The sequence below is a fragment of the Phyllostomus discolor genome, chromosome 1 (assembly GCF_004126475.2).
Source record: "Phyllostomus discolor isolate MPI-MPIP mPhyDis1 chromosome 1, mPhyDis1.pri.v3, whole genome shotgun sequence".
Classification (NCBI taxonomy): Eukaryota; Metazoa; Chordata; class Mammalia; order Chiroptera; family Phyllostomidae; genus Phyllostomus; species Phyllostomus discolor.
The window spans coordinates 10,050,628-10,076,139 of record NC_040903.2 but is presented as its reverse complement, the minus strand read 5'-3'; positions in this window follow the sequence as shown (position 1 = coordinate 10,076,139).

The window sequence follows — 25,512 nt, the reverse complement described above, 5'->3', positions numbered from 1 at the left end:
CTAGAATGCTGCAAAGGGGTCACAGAGGGTGTGGGGAGAGAGTAACATGACAGTCAAACAACACTTGCAGCAATGTCTTTGGTGAGGTCTAACAAAAACCTGCTAAGTAGACGAGGCAAGGTGAACTCAAAGGAGTAGAAGGAGGGACCAAATTGATTTTGGCAAATAAGAGCTTCGGCAATATAATCCCTCATGAAGACCCAGCAGCTGGTGGACCAATCTGTCTCTGTCCATCTGAGGGGAGCCTGGTTTCTGACACGAGGGCTCCACTATCTAATTAGATGTGGTCACTCATTTCACAAAAGTTACTCTGCTGAATAGTAAATAAATATAAAATCAGAGTCAAAGATAGTTACAGAAAATAAAACATACATGGAGCTTTTGTATATAGAATCCTAAATCATCTTTTATATTATTATCACAGTTTACTCTTCTTTGAAAAAATATTTATCTCATGTCATTCTCTACCATTAGACTTTATTAATGTCAGGGATATATTTTCACCACCATTCATCCCTTAATTCATTGAAATCAACTAGCTGATTATTAATCAATTAAAATCAATTAATTGTTAACTTAAGTAATAAAGTTAATTCGGTAAGCATTTACTGAGTAAGTTTTATGGGAGTCACCATGATAGGTCCTAGGTCAAGATGGTTTCTGCCTCGTGGAACTTCTGTTCCTGTGAAAGGAAGCAGGCATTACATACACAGGATGATATTAGATATTGATCAGTGCCTCCTAGAAAACAAAGAGTCCAGAAGTGGCAGTGACTGGGGATGTGAGGATGGTGCTACTCAGGATAGGATGGCGGTTTGGTCCCAGTGGAACTGAAACTGAAAAGAAACCAGAAAGAACGCTCCAATCAGAGAGACAACTACATAAAACTGAAAGCACAGAGGAGCTGGGCCTGGCCAAGCGACTGCAAGGAGAACAACCTGACTGCAGCCCTGAGGGCAAGGAGGGGAGCAGTAGCAGATGATGCTAGAAAGGCAGGCAGAGAGAAAGTAACGCTAAGTTTTGTCATCTATAATTAGGAAATTATTTCATTACAAATATATCAGAATCTTTTGAGCCAGAGAGAAATGTGATTTGGTGTACATGTTTCAAAAGGTTGCTCTAGTTAAAACAGAACGCATTCAGCCCAGACCAGGTAGCTCAGTTGGTTAGAGTGTCATCCCGATATACAAGGTTGTGGGTTTGCTCTCTGATCAGGGCGCCTACCAGAAGCAACCAATGAATATATTACAAACAAGTGGAACAAAAATTGATGTCTCTCTCTCGCAACTACTATACCATATTTTCCTTAGCCTCGTGCAAAATCCTTTAGTTACCAGATACTTGAAATGGAGTAAAACAGGGCACTAACATGTGCCCCCTTGCATTGCCTCAGCTACTATTTGGAATCAAAGTCTCTGCAGAATTCCCCAAGATGAATCTCAAACACTTCAGGAATATACATCAATTAACAAATCACCTGAAATTATACAGGGTTTTTTCTAAGTGATTTCCAAAATATTGACTACGGGGAGGCTTACTAGTAGAGGAAATTTATTCCAAGAGCCACGGTCCATCACACTAAAGAGCTAATTCCACAAATATCAGAAGGAAGTGTAAGGACCCCCGTGGCTTTGGTACCCAGGGGGAGACATTCATTGTGAGTATTGAAACTTCCCACCTCCCTAGTCCTCCAGTGGAGAGATGCACAATGCACATCGCTCCCAGACAAGTTCCAGAAAAGGATTGAACACCTTCAGTAATGGGAAAGCATGTTGAAATGTTGAAATGCTCTTGGGGATGTGAACTAAAGGGAAAAGAGAAAATAAAATAAACATGTCAACTAGACAACACAGCCACCAGCGCCAGCCCTGAGGTACTGATGTGTAGAACATGGATTTGCTATAAATACGGCCAGTCTCCACCTTTTTCCTCTGAGAGGCACCCTCACATTCCACTAGAGTAATAGTAAATCCTTGCAAGGGGAAGATGCCTGATTATTGTAGGAGCCACACTCCCATAGTCTAATCTGCTTCATGTTCTGTTATACAGCAAGTAACCAAGTTACAGGGCTGAGAGCAGACACAGACCACTGATAAGACTCTCCACGAACATAGGGAAATTAATAGTTTTCACAGAGAATTCCACAATTATTCTACTAAATAATTAAAAGTAGGCTTGCAGCTATAATTAAACCCAAAGCATTTTATTTATAATTGAGAACAATAAGGACAATGGCGTCGACACCAACTGTGCCACCTAAAGCTACCTATGGGAGCGCAGGCTCTGGAGCCAGGCTGTCGTCATTTGTATTCAGACTCTACCACCCCAAAGTCATGTGTCCTTGAACATAACCGCTCTGCACTTCAGTGTCCCTTCATTTGTAAAATCTAAATAATCACAGAGCCTACTACACAGGTCACGGGCAGGATTAAATGAATTGGTAAGTGTGAAGCTCTTAAACAGGACTTGACATATAGCAAGAAATACATGTGTTTGTTATTATTATATTGTTACCCATCAGAAAGTTCCTAACATTTCCAGCAAAGACCTAGGTCCAAAATGGTCAAGGCTACATGTTATAAGCGATTCAGGAGACGAAGGAATCATTGCAGGCTTTAATAATAACAGTCACCACTCTAAACGACCATTTAATTATCTACAGAAGAGAGGTGGAAATGCTCATCCTTCCAGCATCTCACCACTGTTGTGATAATTAACTGAAATGATCTCCAGAAAGAGTTTTATACATTTATGAAGTGTAATATCTGTGCAAAATGGCAGTATTGTTATTATTATCATTTTATGAGGAGCCTCAAGAACATGGCGGGCCTTAAAGTAGAAGCTAGAAGACTAATTTTTCTATTTAAGGTGGACACAAGGTTTCCAAGTGCCCCTTCGTCATCTTTGCATTGTATCAGTGAACTGGTGGAAAGCAACGCTCTAAAAAAATTCACTCTCTTCTCTTTGATTCATATTTTTTTTTTCATTTTCACTAATAACTTTATTGATTTGGATATTTGGAGTTTGAAGGCTATCTCCTGCCATTGGCTTCTAGTGGGTAGAGGCCAGGGGAGCTGCTAAACCTCTTCCACAGCAAAGAATTATTTGGCCAAAATGTCAAAAGTACCAAGAAACTTTGCAAACCACTTTTGATATATTCGATCAGTCATAGCACCTTCTCCATATATGGCATACCATACATCCTTTTGTGTGTTTTAATTGCATTTTTACCTTTCTTGAAATAACAAAGCATCATACACCAAAAATGTTGTGCATCTTCTTTCATCTTCAATATTAAAATGGCTGCACAAAATTCCCAAATTTTGTTTTATTTAATGCATGTTAATATGACAGCTGTCACAATACAATCTAACAAAATTGTTTCAAATAAAATTAAAGACAACTAAGCACTACTAGAGCCACCGTACAGGAAAAAACTAAACAAACTTTTGAACAACCCAATACTTCTTAAAATTATTTTAAGAAACCATAATCTTTCAGGCCTTCATATATGCTGGTTCTTTTTTTTTTTTTAATCATTGTTCAAGTAGAGTTTTCTCCCTTTTACTCCCATTCCAGCCCACCCACCCAACCCTCCCCACTTCCCTCCCATTACCACCCTCCCTTTGATTCTTTTTTATTTGTGTAATGCATGCTATTTATTTAATGATAAAAAGTTGAGAGACACAGAGAGAGAGCTCACCTACCCACATATGAATTCAAAATTCTTGTCACTACTCTAATGCCAGCATCTGGGATATGAAACTGTCATCTGCTGGATCACTGAGATAGCTGTCAAATATCTAAGTTGTCCTTAAAATCATATAGTCCCCTCATTCCACCCTTTTGGAAGTGTCTCAAATGTTAAAAAACAACTTTATTATAATGCAAATGATCTGAGGGAGTGAATATATATAGTTCTGTCTAGAAGGTATAGACACTTATTGAAGAAGATATAAGATACAAGAAACATGGTACACAGGACAATGATGTCTCAGTCCCCTTCACAATAGGCACCTTGAGACCTCACACAGCTCTCCCAATAACCACCAGATGCCCCATTATGTTTTCCTGAATCTCATCCGTGGTCTGAATCTCTTCCCTTTCAAAGGTGATTTTAGTTTTGGGAAAAGTCAGCAATCCCAGGGTGCCAAATCTGGACTCTAGGGGAGCTGGGTCACCTGGGTGATTTGATGTTTCACCAAGAAACTCTGAATGAGTCATGACACATGAGTGGGCAGTTGTTGTGATGAAGCTGCCAATCACCAATTGGCCATAGCTGCAGCCTCTGAATAGTTTCCATGGAGGAATTTTCAACACAAAATTTGATGCAAATTTGATGCTCAACTTGCTCAGTTATTTTGAATGTGACGGCCACACAGCACACATGCTCACTCAATGGCATCTACCACCCCCACTGACCAGTACAGTGAAGTGGTCATTGTCCATGCATGCACATTGCAGTCCACTCTCCTTGGCTGCCAGTTTACATGGATGTCACGCAAACGGTTCTTGTTATATTAACAATGGCTGGACTTTTTCCAGACAGACTTCATGTGTGTATGTGTGTGTATGTATACAAGGCATACAATACATAGACAGTTTCATCAATATATCATCACCATCATCGTCAAAATTTTCCTTTTGATGTAAACTTAACCCTCAATGTTTCTTTTTGTGTAAGATTTGATTTGTCATAAACTTTCTATAGTTGGATATTGGAGTTCCTTTTTTTTAATCGCATCAGGTTTCTGATTAATGGCACGAGGTTGTTCCATCAAATTAAAAAAAGTTAAATACAGATTCCATGATTGTTAATTGAAAGCCCTTGTCAGACTCATAGAAGACCTAGGGTACTTGGGGAAGAGTAAGAGGTCAAGGTTAAACCCCGGGTAGAGAGGGTTTTGAACTGAAACCTTTGTAATTCCCCTGGGACTGATTTATTGAGCCATCAACCCCAGTGTGACTTGATTACATTGTTTAATGACTCTTCTGAGAAGGTTGGACACGGCATGGGGGTGTCATTGCTTTCTGCTGTCTGTTCCATGCTCACTCTCTGAGCTGGGTCATTAGAAAAAAAATAAAGGAAATGTTGCACTTTTTAAATAGGCTTTTAGCAATCTAGCAGGGGCCCAAAGTTTCTCAGGGCAGAACTATTCCACAGATGCAGGTTGGATACGTTAGGAGATAAAATTTACATGAACAGACTGTGTTTGGACAGGTTTGGACAGCAAGCGGGGGTTCAGAATCAGAAAAACTCGGTTTAATTCCAAGCTCCACGTCAGTCTTTGTTCTCAATGACTACGGGTTTCCTAATCTCTCAAATAAAAGATTCTGACATCATAGAGTTGTTCTGAGGTTAAATAGGAAATACATGTCAAAATGTCTTCTGAACTCCAAAGCAGTTTAAAAGCAAAGCTTTCTTTGCCTGGGTACAAAAGGCATCAGGAAAGCCAACCACACCATTTTGGGAGCTTACGTAAAATAGCTTGTGGAGTTCTCACCACACGGTGAGACACCCTGTGTGTACGAGAGGTAAGAGCCCTGTCTCTGTCATTTTGAGAGACGCAGCTATAGCCCTGTGGGCGTTCTAGTGTTATGCCAGAGCCTCCCATGAGAGCCCCCAGCTGGCTCTGGAGAGCACTTACTCTCTACGGTTCCTGTTTTGGCTTCACTTTGGGTCTCTGATGGATTTTTGTTTGTTTGTTTTCTATTACGCCTGCTGAGAAATGCAGTAACTAACATTTTTAAAAATATTTTACTTTCAAACATTTTATTGAGATGTCATTCAAGGTGTATGGACTATCATGATACTAGAAATAGAAGTCTTCCCCTTAAGTCAAAACTCAAAAACAGGACACCTGCTGGTGCAGAGAGCAACAAATATTGGCGTCCACTTCATTTTAAATGGAGTCAGTATTTCACTTTTCCGTGGCTGACAGTTGGCTTTACTGAATGCCCCACTTGCTCAAGGAAATAGGCTTCCCCTTACTGTGACGCTGTTATGTTCTGAATTCTGGTCTCTGCTCTCTTTCTGCGTTTCCTTCACTCCTTTATTAAAAAATGAGGGTGTCAACTCTAAAATGCACCTGTCTACTAACAACCTTCAAAAACTCAGTTCCATATTTTACCACAGAATATGGAATTGGCTTCATGAAAATCAAGGGAGGAAGGAGAGTTCAGGATGGGCTGGTTGCACATGGTGAAAGTCTCATTATTGCTTTTCCGCTTTATAGAAGTTACTGTGCTAAATATAGGAATGCCTTTATACATTTTATGTCTCTGAGTAGCTTTATGCATATTTTATCAGAATTTCATTGCCTGTGCTTTAAATATTTGGTACAAAGATGACAGCTATGTTTTTTTAAGTGTGATTTGTATTGAAACAGGGTAAAAGTAAAATTTTAGGAAATTGTGTTCCCAAATGTTTATAGGCAACATGTTCATTAAGTGTCTAATATGCAAAACTGCATTAGTGATTCAATTGAACACATCTGTTAATAAACCCATCCACCCTTTTAGTTAATAGAGTGAGGGATACCTTTATGGATTACCAAGGACACTGTAGCTATTTCATCTCCCATGCCAGCTTCCTGTCATGTCATCCACACCGAGAACCGCAGCAGACATGTGCTAATGAAAAAAAAAATCTGAAACATATTCGCTTTTCTATTTTCCAGTGGAACTCATGGGCACTGAATGACAATCTCCAATGTCCCCAACCTTCATCATGCCGAGAGTTACCACATGTCCTTGTCAATGTCACTTCTTTAAACTCCTTTTGCAACTGGGCAGATGATGATGAGAAAAGTGGTTTTCAGTAGATGAGATACCTGTTGGAGGAGGAAGAGGTACCATGGATAGGTGGGTTCCGAGGATCTCCACAGTAATGCTCTAGCTGGCTTCCAAAATTATCTGTGCATTTTACGGTTATTCAGCAAATCTCCCCTCACAATAAATGGATCCCCTGTGCTGCTTAAAAAGGCCATGACATTCATTTCACATCATTTCACGGAACAGGAACAGGCTTGTTGGTTAGATGAAAAAGAAGTTAGCCCTGCAATAGGTGGCTTTTTATTCTCCGTTTATAAGGTGATTGGAAATTTCATAGTAATGATCTCTTCGTTCATGTTTTCTGATGCTACTTTTCAAGTCTATTGGGTAGAAATTTTATTTTTCCCTTCAAGGAAATCAGTATAGGGGAGTTATTTACTGTACGTCACATACACATGATTTGTTTGAAATTTACTATGAAGGAAGATTTATTTTTTCCCCCTTTGGCAGTTCACCTACAATAAATGGCTTTTCACTCCCTAATGGATGATTTTTATAGTCTGCCACCAGCAGAGCTTCCTGTCATCCCGACAGCCGCAGGGAAACCCAAGCCAGAGCATCTTATTTTATCCAACCTGTGATAGTCCCCATTTCTGGGCCCAGGGGATTTGTGTGTGTGTGTGAGTGTGTATGTAAGAGGTTACTCCATTTTGAATGGAGATCCAAAACCAAGCTTCTGAGTGAATCCCTGACTAATGTTTCTGGTTGGGAGAATTGATAGTTTGACTTTAACACGAAGAGTTTACCTCCAGAACTTTTAAAGGTGCTGTCTTGTCATATTGAGCAGTCACAGCATCGTGCTACCGAACACTGGCCCTCAACAGAAACTACTCGGCGTGGCTCATTCCTCTGCTGAGCTGCCGTGGCTGTGGATGGCCTGACGGCAGTGACTGGGATGAAGGGTTAAACCAGGAGGACAGAAAAAAAATCTGACACTCGTGATCCCTTTATTTAAAAACTCTCCAGAATGGTAATGGTCTACATTTTTAAAAAATAACTAGCTGCTCCGAACAGTTAACCTTGTTCGTTTATGTTATTGTTGTATTATATCATATTATATTGTACTTTGGAATAATTACTTTAAGACTGGTTCTGAAATGGGCTTCCTTAATGTAAACACAGTTCTTCTCCTTTACATTCTACACAACACACTAAATCAATTTAATAGGAAAAATATAACCCTCAGCGTCCTTGAAACAAAAGATACAGGTGTCCACCTATGCTCTTTTCATAAATATATTTTACCAAGCCCCCAACAAAAAGTGAAGGCAATTTAGTGTACAATGAAGTATTGCTATTCATTGAAATTGTTAAATGGGTGGCTAAAAACATAATGGGGTAGATGAAACTGCAAACTTACACTGGTTTTCATAAATACTTTGATGCTCAGAAAAATCTGTGGATTTTATTGGACCAGTCAAATCTAATGATTTACCAGAGTTTAATGTCATGTAATATAGCTTTACATGCTGCATTCTCATTCTGACCATGACTTCCTCCTCAGGGCACAATGCTTCTCTTTCCTTAGGATCTATGAGGTTTATTTGTTTGGTTTTCCCGTTAGCATGGGTAAACACCAAAGGAAAATTAAGTGAATATTTTTACTTACCATTCTACACTGAAGAAAGGTATATTGAATTATAATAGTAATTAAATGTTTTCAGACATATGTGAAGATTCTATGCACTTGTTTGATCATATTTATTGAAAACCCAAGGGAAAACTGAAATTCCCCAATCAGATATATCACTCATTCTCAACATCTTCCCCAGAACTGGCGGGCTCAGGAGGACAGCGGGTCCTGGTACTTGAAGGAATGCTGTTTACAATGGGTTCCTCCTTGCCTGCTCTGCTCAAAATAAGCTTCGAATGCAGGTTCCTCCTCCAAAATCATTTCACTGCAAAGAGCACTCAGTGTGTCCGAAATGCCTATTTTGGTCCCTGCCAGGAAGATCCCATCAACTTCTGCCTGTGTCATTTACCTCCTTCTGTTGACTTAGCATTTCCTGAAATACAGTCTTCACTGACCTAGTACTCCAGGAAACACCAATTTAGCATGGTAAATTACCATTTTCACTGCTGCCTCAGCGTTTCCGGCAAAGACTGTGTTTTTCTTCCTCAGTCCCTTCCGTCTGGGAGCTGTGGCTTTGAGGTGGATTTAGGAGTTCAGGACTATTACAGAACATAATGACAGGATGCCCTCAAGTGGTAACACTTTCTCTGTCCAGAAAGCTGTTTAAGTGCTTTACGACAAGAAGGCACAATTCTTCCTGTGGCCTCCTGAAAGGAGGTGCATAGCATCCCAACAGGTCAATAAACAGGGTAGCCTGCAGATTCAAAGTGAAAGAAAGTGAGATTGTACATATACTTAAAAGGAGATAACATGCATTTAACCAGAAGGATTTCTTCGTGTGTCTCAAATTACTATTCTTTTTTTTTTAAGATTTTATTTATTTATTTTTAGGGAGGGAAGGGAGGGAGAGAGAGAGAAAGACAGAGAGAGAGAGATAAACATCAATGTGCGGTTGCTGGGGGTTATGGCCTGCAACCCAGGAATGTACCCTGGCTGGGAATCCAACCTGGGACACTTTGGTTCCCAGCCCGTGCTCAATCCACTGAGCTACGCCAGCCAGGGCAAATTACTATTCTTTAAATAACGATTGGGACTCTTCTTAAGTGTCTGCCATGGGATATGAACAACATCCAGTTAGTTATGGGAGTTGCTTAAATATTGACCTAAAAAGGCACCCATCACAATGACTTGATTTTCTGAATTAACCACTCTAAAGTTCATTCTTTCTCATCTGTGAAATCACAACAGAATAAACGTGTCAGATTAAAATAAATAGATGAATATCAAGTAGAATGGTGTCTGATACAAAGGGGGTCAAGGAAAGACCATTTTAATCCCACCCTATTTCTCATATTTCTCATCATTAATGATAACATGGCCAGGAACACTAGCTCAGAACTCAGATGGGAAAAAAAAACAACAACCTGATACTCAAAAAAAGGCCAGGACTGGAATGATGGACTGACACTCATGTGATGACATGAAATTAATCCTTTAGAGCCTCGAACTGAACATTTCCCAAACTCAGCTTGTTTTTCTAGTCTCCAGTTCTCTGATTTTTTTTCCCCAAAGTCTTCTATATTTTATTTGGTTAAGTGGGCCTACTCTTCTTAAAACATTCAGATACTCAGGTCTGCAATTTCAGAGTCATACTTGAATCATCCTTTTTATTCCCCCCTTGAATTATTTGGTTTTCGGAATGCTCTCCGTCTGTTACCTCCTCTGTGCTGCCGTCATGCCAGCTGTGGTTCAGGTCCTCTGCGTTTTTCACCTCGTTGATCTTTTCAACCTCGGTCTCTTCTTTTTACTGTAGCCGTTCAGTTTATCTCTCCAAACTACAGGTATGGCTATCATTCCCCAGGTAAGGCCAGATAATATACACTTTTTACTTTTTAACAGGAAAAAATACCCACTCCTTTACAAGTTATAGATGTTTCTTCAATGTCTAAATCATATCTCTAGCTTTTTCTTTCTCCTTGTTTCTTCCCTCTTCTCTCCTTTCTTTCCTTCTTCTTTCCTTTCTTTCCTCTTCCCTCTCTCCCTCCCTCCCTCCCTTCCTTCCTTCTTTCCTGCCTTCCTCTCTCCCTCCCTTTCCACCTGGACCCAATGACTTGAAATCTTTTCTTCCATTCCTCTGTATCTGGAGCAGGCTGTTTCCCGTAATCAGAATGCCCACAGCCCCAACTTATCTACTTCGACAACCCATATATCCTTTCACTCTATTTCATTTACATTTTACCTCCCCTTTGAAATTTTCACCACTTTTCTAATTATTATTTTTCACTCTTTCTATAACATATATCTTTTATCAAATTCCTAACTACATAGTTATGTCATTCTTTTGACTATGTGCCATTTAAATGTACACACTAGAGCTTACTTGTATGTATCTGGCTCAACATTACTATAACTGACAAATAGGGAATTAAAAAAATATTTAATCTATCAATGAGTAAATGGATAAATTAAGCATTAAATACATACATTTAAAATATTCTAATGCATATAAATAGAATGAGAAAATGGAAATTTAATTAGCTAGACATTCAGTATAAACTCAAAAGTTAAATACTTCTGTGTTTCTTTAATCAGGAGTTAGAGAATAGAGTTTAGAGCAGCCTAAATAACTGAAAAGGGAGGGGGCAAACCTTGTAGCACATAGGATGAACCCCAAATGGTGTACAAATTCCATGCAATCTCTTCACTAATTCATGGACTACCCACTGGTCAGAGAAATGCCAAGGAGCGAGGCAGAGGAAGCAACTGGAGTAGAGGTAACTGAGTAGAGAACTTTGCTGCTGCCTCTGGCAGTAAAGACAGGGTTTGAGTCAAGCCAAGTTTGCTTCTTGTTAGATTAAAAAACCAAGATTCTTTAGAAGTTTACAATAGTCCAAATCACTATAATGCATCATGTTTAATTTCCAACACACAAGTGGAGATTACTGGGGGAAAAAATTCTTAAAAACAGGAAAGGATGATCCATTGTCAACAGAAAAAGTAGTCAATAAAAATAACCTCAAGATGACCCAGTTGTTAGAATTATGAAATAAGGATTTTAAAGCAGTCATGGTATATTCAAAGTCTTAAAGGAAAACATGGTTATAGTTAATTAACAGATAGGGTTTTCAGCAAATAAATGGAAACTATAAGTAATAACCATATACAAATGCTAGAATTGGAAGTAAAATATCTGACATCAGAAAAAAGTATTAGAGATGTTTAAGAGCTGACTGAGAAGGGAGAAGAAAGGATCAATTCACTTATCAATACAAATTGCTCAATATAAAGAATACAGATTTTTAAAAAAGGATCAGGGGAAAAGGGGGTATCGTGGTCTCAATGTGATAATATTAAGTCATCTGATCTATGTGTTACATAACTGAAGTTCCAGGAAACAGAAAGAGAGAAAAGAGGAGAGAAGAGCAATGATGAAGAAGAGAAAATGTATAGTTACAGAAGAAAATGTTCTTGTTCTTAGGAAATAATCCTTTAAATATTTAGATGTTACATTAGTTTGCTAGGGCTGCTGTAACAGATTAATACAAACTTAGTAGCTTCAGCAACAGAAATTTATAGTCTTGAAGTTCTGGAGACTAGAAGTTCACCATCAAGATATCAGCCTAGTCATGTTCCCTTTGAAGGCCTCAGAGAAGGGTCCAATACCAGCCCCTTTCCCTGCTCCTGGTGGTTCTTTGGCTTGCAGCAGTATATCTCCATTCACGTGACATTCTCCCTGTGTGTGTACCTGTGTCCAATATTTTCCCTTTTTTTCTAAGGATGCCAGTCACATTGGATTAGGACCCACCGTAATGACATCATTTTAATTTGGCTACCTCAATTAAGATGATGTCCGATAAAGGAGATCCTAAAGGAGTATCCTAGGAGTATTACCTCCTAATAAAGGATGTAATACTTTAAGATACTGGGGTTAGGACTCCAACATAACTCTTTGGAAGGAGACAATTTAGCCAACCACAGTGATAAATGGCTATTTGGATATGTCTGACTTAATCTCAAAAGATCTGGGAAAATATGCAGAGAAGCATATACGCACCCCTAAACATATGCACACACAACTAAATGGACACTCTGGGACTTGGTTCCCACCATCTTTTGAGCTTCAGTCTAGTTCTAATAGCTGGTCTGAGCTCCTAGAAACTGTCCCAGTACTTCTTGTCTTCCAAGTCCCATTATGAAGGAAAGCCCACCTTTATTTAATCAGCCCTAAAAAAACAAAAGTACCTGACCTTGAAGTCCCATCCTTGTAAATAAAGAAATTTCTATTTCTATTTCCCCAATACTCATTTCTTTAAACTAACTACTGTCATAGTCTACCTATATCTAAGACTACTCATTCTTGTTTGGACTATTTGATGTCTAATATTTTACTGAACTTACAGAAACATAACTGGTTGATTTATGCTTGTAATACCATATTTTTACTTTACCTACTGAACAGGATCTCTCTCACCATCTTATTCTACTGGCATCTCTCTTGTCTCAGGTCCTAAAGGTAGGTCTGTGACCTGGAATATCTCAGTCCATTGCATTTATCCATTTTACTGCCTCTCTCTTGTAACCACACCTTTCCTTTTAGAAATCCACCCAGGATATTTTTATTAAGTGAGGCTGTATGGTATACATTAAGCTTTGAGGGAAATTAATAAATGTGAAGAGTAAGGTAGCCTATATTAAAAGTGCACAGGGCATGGAACATAGTTGGCAGTCCTGAAGGTGTATTTCATAACTGTGGAAATACTGGACCCATGGTCAGAAAGCAATTGTTCTTTCTTAAATATCAAACTGTATCTGTTGATAGTGGCATCTGGCACTATTGTGTGGGGAGGGATTTTGTGCCCCTTAAGGGTTCAACTGAGTCAACTTTTTAGTAAGAAGTCTACCTGGTCTACCAGGATGTGGTAGACCTGGCAGGTCAAGTACCCCATCTTTGCCTTTTCTCTCCCAGCTTCTATTTATGCACAACCAGAATAGTAGGAGGTCTTTAAATAAAGGTGGCCTAGATGACCTTCAAGATACCAATCCAATTGTAACATGTTTCTCTATAAAAGGAAAGGCACAGGAGTTACCACATTTATTGAGGTTATTCTATGCCAGGCACTGAATTAGACACATCGGTAACTTTTACTTATACTTTTATAATACCCTTGTAAATTATATTATTAAACCAATGGCAGATGTGGTAATAATGTGGTACAAAACTATGAAATTTCTCTTCCTTCTTTGTATCAATTAATGAGGAAATTTGACCCTGTACCAGAAGAGAGCACCTTGCAGTTCACTCAGTTGTGATTGTTGATTTTGCATGTCACCTTGTCTGGGCCATGGTGTCACTTGTTTAGGCAAACATTATCCTCGATGCTCCTGTGAGGATTTTTTTTTTGCATTTAAGTCAGTGAGTGTTGACTAAAGCATATTGCCCTTCATCATGTGTGTGGGACTCATCTAACCCATTAAATGCCTGACTGGAACAAAAGGCTGATCTCCCCTGAGCAAGAGGTAATTCTGCCAGCAGACAGCTTTGAAACTTCTGCAGCACCAGCTCTATGTGACTCCCCAGCAGATGGCTTTTGGACTCAAATGGCAACTCTTTCCTGGGTCTCCAGCCTCTCAGCCTGCTCATGATCATGTGAGCCAATTGCACAAAATAAGTGTGTGTGTGTGTGTGTGTGTGTGTATTGGTTGTTTCTCTAGAAAACTCTTACTAATGCAGGCGGATACTTTCTGGCTGTTGTATAATTGGATGCACCTTTAACTCTGCACTCATTTCAGACACTGTATGTAGTCACACATCATTAAATTTGAGATCCTATGAGGATAAAGTAGAAAAGCTAACAAGAAATACAGTGTTCTAGCTGTTTATTGCTGTGTAACAACTCATTAGTGGCTGAAAACAACAGCAGTCACTATGTTATCCAACATGTTGTCTTGTATTCTGTGGATCCAGAAATGGGGGGGACGCAGGTGAGCAGTTCTGGTTTGGTTTCTGTCAGGTTGTTAAAGACAAATTGTAGCTGGAGCCAGAACATCAGGTGACTGGAACATCTAGGGCTGTGTGTGTGTTGTGTGGGGTTGGTGTGTGTATACTGTATGTGGTTTGTGCATGGGATGTGTGTGGTGTGCATGGCGTGTGTCTGGTACGTGTGTGTGTGTGTGGTCTCTCCATTTGGGTATTTCAGCTTTCTCTCAGCTTGACAGTCCCCCTCATATTTTATGATCTAGCTTCCCGAGTCACATAATACTATGTCCTGTCAAACACTACTGGTTGAAACAGTCACAAAAGTATATTCACTTTCAAGAAGAGGGGACATAGAACCTCTATCTCAATAAAAGGAATATGAAAGAAGCTTGCAAACATAACTTGAAACTTCCATGCTGTTCCTTTCATCCCTTTCTTCATCTCTCAAGAAATATAGCCAAGTTCTGTATGTAAAGCCAGTAAGAAAACCACGACCCGCTGCTCAGTCAGTACCGGTTACCAGATTGGTGCTTGCTAGTCACAGTAAATGCTAACCAGGAAGCTGTTGTGTTCTTAGCACCTTGTAGGCAACGTTAACAGAGAAAATAAGGAAGTATAAATCCAGTTCCCTGAGCTCAAAAGCTTAGCACTTAATTGTGAATTATATAGTCTCCCTTTTCTTTCTGAACCCTCATCTGTTTTTTGAAAGTCTTCATAGTTGTGGGTGGCCTAGTGGTTATTTGGTAACTACGTTCATGATTCTGCACTAAATCCATTCTCTTCGAATGGAATTCCAAAAAATTTTCCATGTCTACAGTTTTTAAAATTGTTCTTCACTGGGAAAGAATGAGGTGTATTAACTTCAACATATCTACCAATTACTTAGCTTTCCACTTCATGGAAAGTTACCTTCGGGAAAGTAACTTCAGCACCTTTAAACTTCAGCTCCACAACTGAATGCAAAAACAGATTCTAGGGTTTTTAATAGTTATTTTAGCCTGAATAAATTACCTTTTTAGTGATATGAAAAAAAATCAGTCATGCAAAGGCTGGAAATTTATCAGTGCCTTTACCCTCTGTCAATAAAAAAAGTAGTCTGCTGATCTGCTGTTGGAATCAATGTGTTAGGACATTTTCCTTCCATTTTCCAAAAACTAGAGGTCAGCCAATGCTTAAGGCGTCAATGTTACTTCTGTTAAAAAGCGCATATAAGACTTTAAGGCATGGATGGGTTAGAAGGAAGAAAACACTAAATATAACTAAAAATTAAAATAATAGATATAGATAGATGAATAAATAAATGTCATTAAATCAAGAGAAAGCAGAACAAAAGAAGGAAAAATTAAAATATAAAAGGAAGGATAGTGGAAATGAAAGAAAAAAGACACAGGAAATTGAAAAAAGAGGAAAAAAAAGTACCAAATAGAAGAGTGGAATGAAGGGTGTGAGCAAGAGTGTTACTACTCTATCTTTTTTCTTTAACTCTTGGGTTCTTTAAGAATTACAGGAAAGAGCCCTGGCTGGTGTAGCTCAGTGGATCGAGCTCGGGCAGCGAACCAAAGTGTTGCAGGTTCGATTCCCAGTTGGGGCACATGCCTGAGTTGCAGGCCATGACCCACAGCAACCGCACATTGATGTTTCTCTCTCTCCCTCTCTATCTCCCTCCCTTCCCTCTCTAAAAATAAAATAAAGAAAGAAAAAAAAGAATTACAGGCAAGAAATAACAGTAGTATTGTAGACATGTGTACTACATCATAACATAATGCTGTTTTTGGACTTGGTTCAGAATTATGGGTTTTTGCAGATGAAATGATTGGATTTTAGACTATTCCTTGAATTGCAAATATTCGTGAAGGAGTGTATCAGAGATCTACAGCATTTCCCAAGCAAATTTGGATATCGAACCAACTTTTATTTTCATTGGGAGGACAGCCATTTTTATAGGCAAGTGTTTGATACAATCCCATTGTATGAAGTCTTTCTTAATTCAAGCATGTGATGGTGCTTGTAATTAGGCTCCCTTGAGGATAAGACTACTCTCTGACTGTGCCTGATAAATCCTGTTCTTTTTGACTCTTCTGAGGGCCTATGCTTCCCTAACTCTACAAATGGCAGCATTCTAAGCTCTGCTTACAGAAATGATTTGCTCATCTATGTCTTGGCCATAGATAATTGTCCTTTTATTTATCTGAATCATTCTATATTGAGCTTTTATTATTCTTCACTCTCCACCTGGGTTCTCATTTGTATCTTCATAGCCTTTCTGTTCTTATCTCTCTCAGGGCTTTAGTGACTGAGTGCCCTCTCTGTTTCATTACTTACTAGGTAATCCAGCCATCCATGGAAGTCATTTTACTTTTAGAGAGTTAAATAAAATTAGGTCGTGGCCTGATCTTGGGAAATGTTTAAAATACCATTCTCTTCCCCAATAATTCTTTGTACATCTAGTGACTCTGAATTTCAGGATTCTACTAAGCTCCCGGTCTCATTTTTGCCTCATTTCCTAAAATTTTTCTCTCTGTTTTGAAAGACAAATATGTGATGGGTGCTTTTACCTGATTTCACCAGTCCACGGTCCAAGTGCTCAAGTTTGAGTTCTACCATTTTTAAATTTAATGATTTTCCTAGGCTCTGTGCTTTTAAGTTCACCATATATCTTCAATATTTTCTGAAAGGTGATATTTTTAAAACATATAAAATGCAATAAATTGAAACAACAGTTTGGATGAATGGCACATTCCTAAAATTCAAGCATACTCTGGGTCTAGAATCCATAGTTTCTCATACATTATTATTATGGTAATATAATTTTTATTTCTTCTAAAATTGTAATATCCCAAATTTTCTTCAATTTGACTTATAAAGTGTAGAGTAAATCTAATCTGTTATTGTCATTAATAAAAAGATTATTGATAAATATTAAGGTTTTCTAAAATTAGAATAATAAACACCATTAAAATTATTTCTTATCAGTTATATTAAGAAAAAGTAACAATCCAATTGATAAAGATATATATTTTTTCTTTTTTCAGAAGCTATTTGCTTCACGAATTTTCTTTGTGGTCTTAAACTGAAGCATGAAACGGTCATTGGATAGAGTATCATGGTTAAATTATGATTCAGGAAAGCTCTTACTCACACTGTGGATTTTTATGAGTATCTTAATTGTGGGGCTAATGCAAGCTATAGATTTATGCTGATTAAATCCAGATGGCTCACTCTCTTGATCCTTAAAAGTTTAAATTGTCAGTTACTGATTCTCCTTTTCCTACTGTGTATTCTTAGTAACAAAATCTCTCTTCCTTATTTTGAAAAGATATCCCACTCTGTATTATAGTTGATCTAAATTTTCTGCATGATAATGCTTGAGTTAATACTCTTTTAAACTTATAGAAAAAGGAAAGAAAGTATATTTTAAATATTTAAAACCTCCCTGAATACCAAAAGCTCTCATGTTCACAAGAAGAAAAACTATCTTCTCTTTGTGGTTCAAACAACTTATCTAATTTGAAGAATAAGAAAATGAACTTGCTGAACAATTCAGCTTCATCTGTGTTTGTGTTGATCCTCTTTAATAAAGTTGTTTGAGAATGAAGTCTCACTGTTTTAACCAAGTTTAATTTTTAAAGGTGTATGTGTGGTAAAAACAGGTTCCCAGTTCCTGGTCATGCAACACACCAAACAAAGAACAAGAAACAAGTACATTAACTGGTTAAAAACCAGCAGTCCAAACTGGGTTTTCTAACTGGAGCTCTGTGACCATGGTGACGCTGACATGGTAACTCTGAGAATGACATTGGCTACAGCAGATTCACCAAGGTTGTTTTTCAAAGACCAGTCACTAGTGCCTTACGGTCCACTGATACATGACAGAAGCAAAAAGTGGGGTTCTCTGGGCCGTTTAACTTATACACAAAATGGAAAAAGTCACATGAAACCAGCGAATAAGGAATTAGCTGGCAGCAAAATGGTGTCCCCTTTCTCCAGCCCAGGCAAGTGTGGACGTGCGAGGTTGACATTCCATGTGAAGAATCCTACCCACACGGAGGTGGGTTTTCTTTCATCGGGCCCTGCTCTGATGAGTTAGCCTCATCTCCCAAAATACTCCTCTTGAACTTCTGACTTTTTCTGAAAAAAGTAGGGCCTTTTTCAGACCATACTTACTCTGACTTCTGCTTGGAGGCCATCAGAAGAGGACTAGAAGATGATCAGAGAGATTTCATCTGGTGAGCAACATAAAAATAGAAGTTATTTTTCTGTCCCACCAAATTTTTTAAAAATAAATAATTTAGAGACTATGTTCTACAATGAGAAATTTCAAATTCTGATTATAAATACCTTATAACAGTAATACATGTCAATTATATTTTTCAGAAAATAGAGAAAAATATTTTAAAAACTAAATTGAAGTCATGTATAAATATATTAGGTTAGGGAAAAATGTGGCAACATTATGATGAAATTTTTTTCACTTTTTTATATGTAATCAGGTAAAAGGCCACACTATATTTTTTGTGTGCTACCTTTTCCACTTAATATGGTAATAGGTTGTATTCAGGCATCATGGCTAATGTTTGAAAATACAGTTTTTGATGCCTACACGTACTGTTTTGTAAAAAGTATCTATTACTTTCACAATTTTATAACATTTAAGTTTCTACTTTTTACATTTTTACTAACAGTTATTACACAATAAATACTTTTAAAACAATATATATGAGTAGTTTCTCAGTAATTATATCACCATGGTTAAGAGAGTGGTGGAAAGTCCACTGTCTGGGTTCCGAGTTCATATGAGCCATGCAACATTGTGCACCTTACCAAGCTGTCTATATCTGGAGTTGGGTATTTGTAGAATGGGCATAATGGTAACACATACTTCATAAGGCTATTAAAGGGGTTTAAATAAGGTAACACATATAAAGAGTCTGGTGCACTGCTAGACACCATATTGTTAAAATCACTATCATTATTATTATTAGTCTTTAAATATCATTCACCATATAACTTTCATGAGAATCACAATGCAAGTCAATAAAACAAAGGTTCTGAAAGTTCTCAAAGTTGACTAATTTATCATCTACTCAACACATTTTACCAGAGTTCTTTCAGGGGTAGCCACTCTTTTTAGTTAGCATTTAGCAGAACAGGCGTGGAAAATTTTACTCTAAATAAAAATGTTCACAACATGTTCCCCTGGACCTTTGTGTCTGTCACTTATAAATAACATCACCATTGTATGCTGTCGCATAATGCCCATGACAGCACCTCTCCCTGATGCACTTCGGTCTGTTTCCAACCACCACGGTCCACCTTGGCAGATCGTCTGTTGACAGGTTCGTATTCCAAATGTCCAATCAGAATCACACGCAAGACCTCAGGCAGGAGCCTTCAAAGCAGGTTCCCCTCAGGGCTCCCGATTCCTCACCTGCACCCAAGAATCCCCCTGATTCAGGTGAGTAACCCTGCAATGCTATTCCCCTTGGCAAGCATCTTTTCTATTTTCTGTGGCCCTAGAAATCTGTGCTAAAGGTCTTTGTGCACTGTTGGTTGGATTGCAAATTAGTGTAGCCACTATGGAAAGCAGTATGGCGGTTTCTCAAAATGATTTTTAAAAATTAAAAACAGAGCTACTCTATGACCTAGCCATTCCACTGCTGGGTATTTATCCAAAGAAAGCTTATCATTTCTCACTCAACGTTTTTGCCTGAGTTGTTTCTTATATCAAAAACAGTCCTTGCTTTTTCTTCACAAATGTAGGTCCTATGTTTCCACTTAGAACTTGCCATGCTCTTCTTAAAAAAAGATCCCTATTTTCTGTTGGAGGAAGAAGTGTTCCGTGTTTTATCTTCTATTAGCTACTGTTCTCCAGTGGAACTCATTACGTCCTGATTTGTGCCCTCATATTGGGTTTGTTTAGGGTGGTTTTATATTCGTTCTACCATTAGGGTTATTTATGTACGTGTTTCATCTTCATTACCGACAGTAAGCTTCTAAGCAATGTTTCTGGCCCATGTGATCTTTGTGCTCATCATAGCAACACCAGGACAATGCTTTCCAGATGGCGACTGCTCACGTGTCTGTGAAACATGTAACGTCCTAGCCCTTTACAAAGGTCGCCCTCCCTTCTGCTAAAGATCCTACTGGGCCCTCTCCTATCTAATCTCTATAGTTAAAAAAAAAAAAAAGGAGGCAATGGGTGCTTATCTGGAATGCATAAACTGCCCCAAAGAACAATACTCGACTAGCTTCACTTCAAGGGCAAAGTTTTTTAAAGAACAAAATTAAACTGACTGAGGAGCTAAAGATAATCTTTTTAAGTAGCAGATTTTTATGAGAAGACCATCATCTCAGTCAGAGCAGAGATCAGAGTGTCCTGTATCTCTGAAGAAAACCAGAAACCTAGCTAAACCTGTAGTGCGATTATTGGACTCTAGGAGCTGCATGTGTCATTTCTAATCTAAATAAGAGGCTATAACAGGAGTATTGGATCTCATAATTGCCAATTAACATGAGTTTCCAATTATTCCTCAAAAGCTCTATTTACATAAATCGTATCTCAGATGCTTGGCTTTTCCATGAATAACTGAAGGTGACTCTATTTTTAGAAATTTCTGATTTCCTGGATGTGGTACTTTGTTGTGCTAAGAGAGTATTTTGAGGAAATAATGGTACCAGGTAAGCAAGACAAAGTCTGAAGTCTTGCCCTTTCACACACCAGTACAGGAGTCTGGGAAGGACACGCTGTGTATGCTGTGGCTCAAGCTGGGAGCTCGCCATGCAACCACAGGAGCCACATAGTGACTCACAGCCCCCCTCCTGTCTCTCCTGGCAGTACTGCTCCTCTCCCTTCAGGGGCTCAGAACTCGGGAAAGCCAAAATCCCGCCCTCATTCCGCAAACAGAGGAAGGGAGGAGCGCCTGGAATTTGTGCAGTGGCTCCTGAAATTAATACTATCATCATTCTTGTTTTTGATCAATTTAAACCTTCATTCCAGTTTCCATCTGAAGTAAACTCTTTCCTTTGGTAAACAAAAGCTTCTTTATTTATTACATTAGTGAAAATAATAATACATTATCTCAAATGAAAAAAAAATGTCCTTTTTTTTCTACACTCTAAATCTTATTTTTGTTCTTGGGATGTGATTGATATGAAGAGATCCAGCTACCTATAGGGTGTGGGACACAGTGGATTTGGCTCAGGCTCTGTTTTTCTGTCAATGAATGTCTTCGCGCTTTTGCCAAATCCTCTTCCTCTGTCCGAAGCTCCTTGTCCTCCATTCTACTATTTCCCACCCCAATTATTGAGAAGGACTTTCAATCATGACTTTGTAATGCTCCTTCCATCAATATTCTGAAAAGAAAAACAATGGTTTTCAACTTTTGCGCATTACTGAGACGCTATTAATGGGAACGTCTGCAGAGCTGGCTTCCAGCTCTCCTGCGTTCCTGGTGCCTTCACCGAGTGACTGATAGGAACCAATTCTGTTAGAATACTCCTAACTTGCCCTGGCTAGCGTAGCTCAAGTGGGTTGAGAGCGGGCTGCGAACCAAAGTGTCGTAGGTTCGATTCCCAGTCAGGGTACACGCCTGGGTTGTAGGCCATGACCCCCAGCAACCGCACATTGATGTTTCTCTCTATCTCCCTCCCTTCCCTCTCTAAAAATAAATAAACTAAAAAAAATAAAAATCTAAAAAAAAATACCCCTAACTTAACTCTCTTAGGACGACCAATCACAACGAGGGCCCTGCTTGTTTAGCTGAATTCCTATCCTTCCTCTGGGGCCAGCTTTTCAGGCTGGAGGCTCCGTTTGCATGGAGGGCCCTGAAGGACTTGACTTTGCAGGAGAGGCCTGGGAATTTTGTAAGAATTCTCTTTCCTTTTAACATCCTCTTGCTTCCTGTTTTCTATCACTCTGCAAGCCTGAGTCCCTCAAGTGAGGAAAAGAAACTGTGTTTGTTCAAGAAACGTTCTCCCTGTCCAACTAACTCTCCACAAGCCGGATAAGAGAAATGTTGACCTATTTACTCCATGGGGAGTGTAAAAGTTACTGCCTACTGGGCAGATGAGGTTTTAGAAGATAACAATAATTCTTTCTTGTTCTCTGTTTCCCTCTTTCTTTCTTTAGAAAATGCAGTCCTTTCAAATGTTAAATTGTTAAAAAAAAAAAGGAGGCACTTAGGCTGAAGCGGATCTGATACCATGGTGGCCTACATGAAGGAACCCAATCTTAGCCTCCATATACATCAAAGTTACAAAATTGAAACCTAAGGGCAATTGATCACAAACAGGGAACTAGGCCTTAAGCTATAGCCAGTCAGTAAATTTTTTGTTTCTGCCTTTTCTCTATAAAGTTCTTTCCCCAGATCTTCACCTCTTGTGGCTCGGTGCTGCCCTATTCAAATTTCTGTTCAAGTAAACTCTTCAAAATTATGATATGTCTCAATTCATCTTTTAACAAAACCTATATTCTCTACTTTCCCTGACCTCTGGTAGAGAGCTTTGAACAACTTGATATTTTTAATATCCTCTCACCTCTTTGATCACACCCACATTCTTAGGAGCAAAAGGAATCCCTATCAGAGTGATTCATACTTAAAAAGACACAAGTCTTCAGTTAACCTCACTCCTGAATCTTACACATGAAACATGAAACATTATTTTATAGGTGAAATTATTTGTATACTGTTGTTATGATACGAATACTTATTAACTAGAAGTTTCTTGGTAATAAAATATAAATTTTTTTCTTAACTATAATACATATTTCTTAGACATTTTTCTACCGAAAAAGGAGGCTATGATTGGCCTGTGTTAGGCTGAACAAACCCAGCTCTTTCCTCCTTCTTCTACTCTTGTTTCTCTGTGTTCTTTTCCTTGGCGATGTGATTTCCTTCCACTGTCCCCTTTGTCTCCCGTCTCCTCCCTTTCCTTGTAATGTGCTCATTGAATATATATTTATGAAGCATTTTCTATGTTATTTGTTTTTTCTCTCATTCCTTCCACAAGTAACAGTCAACATTTTATATATGGGGCCAACATTGTGGTGGCCTTACTGCATTGTGCTAAACAAAACAGACATGGACCTCTCATCGGCAAACTTGCAGACTAGCGATGGAGACAGTTACTGAACAGACAAAGAGCCAAAACTGCATGTAATTAATGTAGGGTAAGTGCTACGGGATATAAAGGATTGCTGTATGATAAACAGATACAGAGTGCCCAATAGAGTAGGCTGTCCCCTCAGGGAAGAGCTCTATGAGGAGATAGTCTTTGAATAGAGACCTGAAGGAGGAGAAGGGGTTATCTAAGTAAATTAAAGGAGACAAATAACTCTCAGGCCACTGAGGCCTTTTACCAAGCACAGGGACTATTAAAATGAAAAAGGTATTTCCCTGGCTTCACGTTATGTCAGACTCACATCTATGTGGAGCACTCAAAGACCTATATTTCTAAACTCGACTTTCCCCTTGAGCAAAGGTTTCAAGGTCTATCAAATCAAATCCATCATCTGCTTTCCCAAGCTGCTCCCTCAAAACTTGCTGGTGAACATAGAGATGGATTAGTTTGAGGTGCCTCCTGGAAACCCTCTATTAAAGTATTTTCTAAGACATGTAAAAAAAAACAAAAATTGACAACAGATCTATGTATTAAAAACTAGCCAAGAGCATATGTTTAGTATGGCTAAACCTTCTATCAGTGCTGTGAATGTTAATAGACTGAGAAACACATAATTCTACAGATGCCATATGTTTCAGTCTAACACAGAACAGGATGTACTGCCAAAGACATTTTAAAAATGCTTTGCCTTTTTTCTTCCCATTGTGTCTAATTGTGGAATACAGAGAGCATACTTGACCAGAAAACGGAACACTGTTGGGAGGTGGAGGGACTTCCCTGTGCTTCGGTCCCTCTGACAAACTGCGTTTACTCCTGTTCAGCCAGGGAATCTGATGGTGGGGAGAAGAAACTACTCTCCCAAACACAAACAGCTCCGGGACAATCAAGTGTTTGCCGAGTGTCAATAGTTTTATTAAAACCTGTGCACGTCAGCTTTGGGTTTGCAGTTCTGGTCTAGCTACACTGGCCTTCCGCTGAGTCTCACACAGGCCCGCCTTGGTGCCTTCGCCCTGGCCGTGCACACCTGCCCATAATGCTCTACGCCCACTTGTTTGCAATTCTGCCTCCCTGTCTTCACCTGGGTCTCTGCCCAAGTGCCTCCCCCTCTGCCCTATTCCTTATAACTCTCCAGCCCCTTACCCTGCTTCGTTTTTCCCAGTGCTAACATTATTTTATACATGCATTTGCTGTTTGTTTACTGTCCATCATATGAGCAGTAGCAATTTTTGACCTGTGTTTCATGTGCCCCCATCATCTATAACAGTGTCTGCAAATTCGTAAGTGCTCAATTACATGTTTTCTTGATAATTGAATGGATAGCTGTTGGGGGGAGCAGTCTAGTCATTGATTAGACATTGGAGAATACTAGGGATGAAACCATTTTCTCTGTGAGTAGATAAAGACTGTAAACAATATCACAGATAAACACAGTTTTTCAATTTCTTTCTTTTTTTTAAGATTTTATTTATTTACTTTTATAGAGGGAAGGGAGGGAGGGAGGGAAGGGGAGAGAGAGAGAGAGATTAATGTGCGGTTGCTGGGGGTCATGACTTGCAACCTAGGCATGTACCCTGACTAGGAATCGAACCTGAGACATTTTGGTTCGCAGCCCATGCTCAATCCACTGAACCACACCAGCCAGGGCTCAATTTATTTCTAAGAAAATCTATTTGAGTGCCTTTTCTTATTTCTAAGAAAAGGTAGCATTGTCCAAAAATTGAGAAAAATCAGATGCCCTGGAAATAATCATTTTCTTCTTTTTAAAACTTAAACTATTAGAAAGCATTGCCTAGGCATCTTAAAACATTTGCAAGATGGCGTGTTTTTAATAAACTGAGAGTAAGATATCACATGGAGATATGATGAAATCATTTCAGAGATGAGAATCAGATTAATATGCACAAATTAGAAGGAGATACAAAATGTAAGAGCAAACTGAACTATGTTTGCACTGAAGGAGAGCTGTAAAGGCCCCTCAGAATGCAGAAGTAAAAAGAAAATAAAAAAA